Raw genomic sequence first — 7456 nt, 5'->3', positions numbered from 1 at the left:
ATTGTATAGATTCAGAAGACAGAAATTATAGTTTAGCAATACTTGCCTGTGTCTCCCAGGTGTACCTCTAAACCTCTTCCTTTGCCAGGTAGAAGTAAGTACTCAGTTAATAATTGATGAACAAATGGATGAAGAAATACATTTTCCTGTGTATAATATCTACCACCTCTGTCTTCCATACTAATTCATTTATTATTCATGTACTCATTCAAGAAACATTAATTGAATAATTTCTTCTCCCAGGTTCTATTCTCTGAATTAAAGAAGAAGAGATGTTTATTCTCCACATGAGGGAAACCTAGTGCTTATAAAGATAAGAATTAATTTTTCTGTTGATGGATATTGATACTGATTCTATAACGTAACGTGTAGAGACTGTCACTATAAAAAGTGTATAAGGGAACACATAGAATGCTATTGTCTAGTGGAGTTTTTTCAGTCACAAAGATTTACTGTCCTTGCAGGAAAATTTGTGGGAAAGGAGATCATTGTGTTAAGAGAAGTATGCTAGAATCAGAAAGAAAAATAGAACATATTTTTATTTTCATAGTTAGATTCTAGAATTTTAAAATTATACAAGCTTAGAAGTTGACAAGCTTGGAAGTGGGGCAATTTTAGAAAGAGAAAGTGGCCAGAAGGTGACTGCCAAATGATATGTAAAGAATATAAGGTGTTGAATATGGTTAGAGTACATAATGCATGAAGTTTTACAATTGAAAAGATAATTTAGACAATAGTATGGAATTCAATTAAAAAAATTTCTAAAATTCTTTGAAGTGATTTCCTAGTGGTTGTGGACAACCTGAGAGGGTCAACTTGAGCACAAATCAATATAAACCATGAGGTTATTTTTTTTATTTCTCTTACATTAAATTTGGGTCTTTGGTTTCACAGCAGGTGCTTTGTTTGCATGGTTCCTAACACCCCCTGCCTGGTGCAATCATTAGTGAAAGTTTTTTTTTTAATGTGGTTTTACAACAAAAGAATTTATTACATGATAAAACATTTATATGGTTGAACATGATATATTATTATTCGTTTTATTGAATATTGATGGATATTATATCTTTATAAGTAGTAATAAGAATTAGTAGAGAGCCATGTCTTTTAAGTATAGTTGAATCTTTAAAATTTGCAGCACCACAAAATCTTTATAATGATATTTTCTATTTCAATTAGTTAATTTCATTCTTATAGATTCTTGTGTATGCCTACAGGTGTATGAATCTAGGCATTTGTAATCAAAATCCAGGTTTAGTTTCATGTTCCTGTTACCACTGCCTAGATAAGTTTTAAAATGAACTATTTAAAACAGTGTAGTATGACCTATGCAACATTTATAGCTTGATTTTGAATAGCTATTTCCAAAAGAATATGTCATTATTATCCTCAACCATTTACATGAAACTAAGTAAAGAACAAAAGTATTCAAAGACAACAATGTATACTATATAATTTAATTATAATATGTTTGATATTAAAGTTGGGAAATGAAGGAAAGAGTGTATGTGAATATAGGGATGGCATGAATTATTATTGTGGAAAGGGAATTATAATCAATTGCATTAATATATAAGTGTTCAAGTTTATGCTAGTTCATTTTTTTCTCTCTGTAGTTATTTAGTCCTTTCTTTCCTTCTCATTATTTGTTCTGGGTTCCCAACCCTGCTTTCCTCTCTCCTTTCCTTCTTCCCTCTACCTCTCCTTTCCTTTCTTCCTTAATCCTTCTTTTCTTCCTTTCTTCCTTTCTTCCTTTCTTTGTTCCTTCTTCTTCTTTTCTTCTTTCCTTCTGCTATATAAAGGTTGCTTCACTAAACAGTACACATCAATCACTTTGCCCTGTAATTTATGACCATTTCTATCTTAGCTAAATGTCTTTGTATGATTGCAGTTTTCAGAAAATATGAATTTATGGAATTGATAAAGTTTTTACTGTGAGAAAACTAGAAAAGAGGATGTTAGTATATATCTTAAAATAATTTTGACAGTTAAAGATTTCTTTGAAGCATTAGCCAAAATCTTTTGCTTACAATGTTAAATTCATTTTTTTGGTCTGTTGAATTACCCAAATAATACACTTTCAAATGTGGTAAAATTTCATGCTTAATTCCAAGTCAGTATTACATTAGACATGGTGACTAATATCAGAAAAATGTGCACTAATAAATGGCACTGGGTTTCTACTCCTGTTACAACCTACTTGTGTTTCAGTTACCTGGTTTTATCACTTTTTAATGATCTATCATGTGAGTTCTAAAGATAATGTATTTAATCTTCCATGGATTCACCAAATTAGCCTGAAAATAGTCTAATAAGTCTTTAAATTGAAAAGGAACCTCAATGCCTTTAAAATGTATCTATCATATTGAATTAAATACCAAAGTGAGAAGATAGTAACTAGTACAGCAAGATTGCAAAGCATTTCCCATTGAACTCACTGTGGACCCCCCACCTCAAAATCCTGGACCTGGGATTACAAACATGTGACAGACGCTTCTAAACACAGACAATTTTGTTGCCCTAATTTTGGCCTAGATTGATGTTGATGTTTGGTAGACTTAATGCCTTTTCAGGTATCAACCCATGCTTTGGTCTTGATTCGCTTTTTTCTCTGGACTTGGTATTTAATTTCCATAAATATTTCATCTTCTGTGATACACATATATATAATAATTTACTGTTTCAGTTTTTCTAAAGTTTATTTATCCACTTTGAGAGAACTATTTGTCTAATAGTCAATGTGCAGAATAGAATTTGTTACCTTCAGCACTTGTGGTAGTTTTTGTCATAGAACTCTTGGATGAGAAAGCTAATGCAAGTACTTCAGTTTTTACCAGTATATATACCCTATTTCTGCTAGGTCCTACACCTGTCCCTACTTGGACAAACAATATCTCCAGATATTGCTATATATCTTTTGGCAGGGAACAGGAGAAAAAAAAACTGTGTATACTGGAAACCACTGGGTTAGATTGCTTCTAATGTGTTCATGTTATTAAAGAATCAATTTGACTTAGTTTTATCTATGTTTAAAAATTCTTGCGAAGTTATCAGCGTGAAACTGTTTTACACAAATGTAGAAAGGCCACATGTAATATTTTCTTTCAAGATATTTAGAAATATAAACAGGTCTTACAGAGTTTCCATTACTGATAGAAGATTTCTCTTTAGTAGAGTAGCTGGTAAAATGTAGATGTCAGATGAAATTGCTATTCATTATTTACCATGATTAGGACAGCCTCTAACAAAAAATCTTTTACTTTGTCATATTAAGGTAACACTAATCAGATTTCCAAAGGCTCTCTAGATTCTTAGACTGTGATGTCTGATGAACTTGTTTAGTTAATCCATGATGATTTGCCCTGTTATACTCAGCTCGTATATTAATGTTTCCTCAATTAGATTTTTCTTTTTTTCTTGATTCACTATTGTAAGAATATCATAGAAGATTTTATGAGGAAGCTACAGTTTTTACCAAGTTGCTTATCACAAGAAATTTACCACAAATATATATATATATATATATATATATATATATATATATATATATACACACACAGTGAATCTATACCCTAAAGAATAATAGAGAGTAAATGTTGCTTGTTTATTCATAATGGCTCAGATGATGAGAGGAGAGGAAGTTTGGAAATTGAATGGATCGATAATAGAGGTTCCAATATAATATGTATATCAGCAATGTACAAAAAAATATATATGAGCCAGAAAAATTGTCTAGCAGTTAAGAATATTTGATGTTCACAGTTAAACCAGAGTTTTAAGTCATGATTATAGAAGTATGAATAAAACTGATTAACTACCCTATAAACTTAAAAGAAACATATCAAAAGCAAATACTCTCAGTAAATTACACTTCAAAAGCTGATGCCAGGCTCAGTCTCCCACTGCCTGTAGAACAGTACCTATCTTTCAGCTACTATTCAAGCGCTATACCTGCTTGTCTGAGGCCATGCTATCCACCATAATGATAATAGACTAACACTCTGAAGATATAAACAATTCTACAGTTAAATATTTTCTTCTATAAGTTTCCTTGGTCTCAGTGTGTCTTCACAGCAATAGAACAGTAACTAAGACAGTCCAAAAACTTGTGCTAATATTAAATAATTTGCATTAATATTAAGTATTATATTAATTTGCAATATTGTATTAATATTAAATAGGTCATCATGCAAGCATGTAACCATTTTAGATACAGTCCTTTTAGCTAGGATTGTATTTACCTTTCTCCTCTGGTAGTGTGCAGAGTGCCTTCCAGGACCTATTCTGTAGGAGTGAAGGCTTTAGGTTGGTGCCAATTTGACTTCTTTACTGAAAAAGAATTAAGATTTATAGTGTTTTGAAGTATAACATTAATTTGGTATTATATCAAAATGATTGGAAAATATTATATATCAAAGATTATCTAGTAAAGAATAACCAAATAGATTTTATTAATCAAAGAAACCAAAAATATTCCTATATATGTATAAAAAAGATAAAATTCCCATTGACAAATTTCAGGGCTTACAATCCCTGAACACATACATACAAGTAACATTACAAGCTAAAAGCTTATATTTTGAAATATATATGTGTCTACATATATGCAAGCAATAACAATTTGGGAAAAGTAAGGACATGTATTGGAAGGAGAGTGGGAGGGTTGTATTGGAAAATTTTTTGAAAGGAAATAAAGGGAGAAATAGAATCTCAAAAATAAAAAATATCATAGAATACATATATGTAAAAAGTGCATGTCATTAAATACCTACAAGAGATTTTGCAGCTAGCTTGTCTACTCTTGGGAAGCAGAGGCTTACCAAAGCTATTTTTAGATATCTACCTTCTGTTTTAAGGATGGTCCCTGAAAGATGGAATGTTTCAATTTTTAAGAAAATGGACACACAGCCAGACAGTGGTAGCGCATCCCTTTAATCTCAGCACTTGGGAGGCAGAGGAAGGTAGATTTCTGAGTTCAAGGCCAGCTTGGTCTACAGAGTGAGTTCCAGGTCAGCCAAGGCTACACAGAGAAATCCTGTCTCGAAAAGCCAAAAAAAAAAAAAAAAAGAAAGAAAGAAAGAAAGAAAGAAAAAGAAAAAAAGAAAAGAAAAAAGAAAATGGACACACAACTTTGTTGTACACACACATATGTATGCATATGCACCTATTTATCCTTGAATATGTAAGTGTGCTACGTTCTTCGAGAAAGAATTTTCACCAAACATTACCAATTTTACCTGGCTAGCTTATTAATGTGCTCCAGGCATCTTCCTGTCTCTGATTTACCATTGCTAAGATTACAGACGCCTGGATTTTTTTTGGTGGATGTTAGAGATTTGAAATTCGGTTCACATTACCAACTGAGACATCTGTGAGGGAAGCTTATTTTTTTAATTTTCTCTACCATCTATGTTGAGAGGGAGGGGTTGAGGAAAGAGAGAGATAGAAGTAGAGGTAGAGGTTGAGTTACAGATAGAAGTTAGAGGTAGAGATAGATAGAAGTTAGAGAGGTTGAGAGATAGATGATAGGTAGGTAGGTAGGTAGATAGATGATAGATAGTAGATAGATAGATGGATAGATAGATAGACAGATAGATAGATAGATTTTGAATGAATGATTCATGAATACAGGACTTTGTTTCAGAATTAACAAGGATTGGGTTTTTTCCCTTTGTTTTTTACATTAGCTTTTATTCACCGGTAGAGCAATTTATCTGTAGAGCAATAGCTTTCAGTGAGACATTTATATTTTAAAATTGTAAGTTGAGGGACTACTTGTTGCATCAACCTGTTGGTGACCTTGAATGCTTATTATCCCTGTAAAAGGGTGTGTTTATTTTAATATATTATGCAGCTGTGGATATCAGACAATTTTTCCCATCTTAATTGACACCTTTTAAGCCCCATAGAAAATTTTGTCAAACATGTCAGGAAAGCTGATTGCTTATATACTCATTAGATTAAAAAATTTTCATTTGTACTATTATTATTATCATAGAATTATACAGTCTTCTATTGAGATCAGAATAACTGGTTTTAGTTCATTATGTTCAAGATCATTGACTACCCGTAGCTGTGTGTTGTGTGATGCTTTCCCAGAGATGAGATACTGCTTATAATCACCTCTTCATGTTTAAAGTGCTTGAAGACCAATAATTCTTCTCATTAGCAATCATCAAACTCAACTCAAAGGAATTTAAAATGTTACCTATATGACTCCATTTTCTCAAGCTATATAATGACACATTAATTCCTTTCTGTTAATGCTTTGACCTCCCTCTTACAAAATAGCAAGAAACAGCTAAACGTTCCAATTCCCAAGGGGTTGAGCACTTCTACAAACAACAGTCAGCATTGGGAAAAAAGAAAATTAACGGTTTTCTGCTAATGACTCGTATTAGGCCTCTTTGGTGGTCTAAAGCAATGGATTACATCTTTTTATCATTTCTTCCATCTGCCTGTCAAAGAACTACGAGGGTGATTGCTAGTTTTGTTGTTAAAAAATGTCACCCTCCTTTTTTTCAGAATCTTTAAAAGTAAACACAGGAAAAGTGGTGTATACCTGTCATTTAGATCAAATAAAACAAAGGTCGGTGGGAATACATTTCTCGTTTGAAGAGGCTCCCCTGCTGATTTTGTTTATCAGAAAATGGCAAGTTTTTGTTCCTAATGGACTGAAATTTAAATAAAATCTGACCCTGGAAATAAAAGCAGCCATTATGATGAAATAAAATTATATACTTTGGAGGAGAAATTGAATTAGAATGCTGGCTTTCTTTGGTTAAATTCTTTTACATAAGGAAATGAGCAAAAGAGAGAGAACTGTTGTGTAGAATGAGCTTTTAAAAAATCAATAATTGCTTCCAATTTAGTTTCAAAAACTTTGTCCCGTACTTCACAGAACATCATGAATTATACTGAATTTTGTGAATTTCTTTACACAAGATTCTAATTAACACTCAAAGGACAAACTGATTTCTGTTTTTGTAGTTTACTTTAACAAACTGAGTTCTCAGAAGTAAAAATTTTTGTGTCATTCACCATTCTTTCAATATTGGAACAACTGAAGATTAAATTATCTTCACAGAAACATGCATTTGAACTGAGGGAAATATTACAGATTCTCTAGGATGGCATCTGGTTTTAGTTGAAATTCATAATGGAAATGAAGAGCTTATACATTAATATAATTTTAGTAGAATATTTCTCAAATCTCAGTTATACAAGCAACTGTTGTGTTCTTCATTGAAAATACCACCTATCCCACTCACAACTTTTCTCAGTTCCTTTGTTAGGGAAGCTTTTTCCCTCTTGCTTCATAGCTCTAGAGTTGCGACTTTGTATGCTTTTCTCCACCAAGTTTTGAATGTTCATTGGTGTCTTTCTTTGTTCACCTCAACTTTGAGCAGTCATTTTAGTGAGACTTCATGGGTGTAGCTTCTGTCACTATGAGGAC

The sequence above is a fragment of the Grammomys surdaster genome, unplaced genomic scaffold (genome assembly GCF_004785775.1).
Source record: "Grammomys surdaster isolate TR1022 unplaced genomic scaffold, NIH_TR_1.0 125888, whole genome shotgun sequence".
NCBI lineage: Eukaryota > Metazoa > Chordata > Mammalia > Rodentia > Muridae > Grammomys > Grammomys surdaster.
This window is presented reverse-complemented; position numbering follows the sequence as displayed.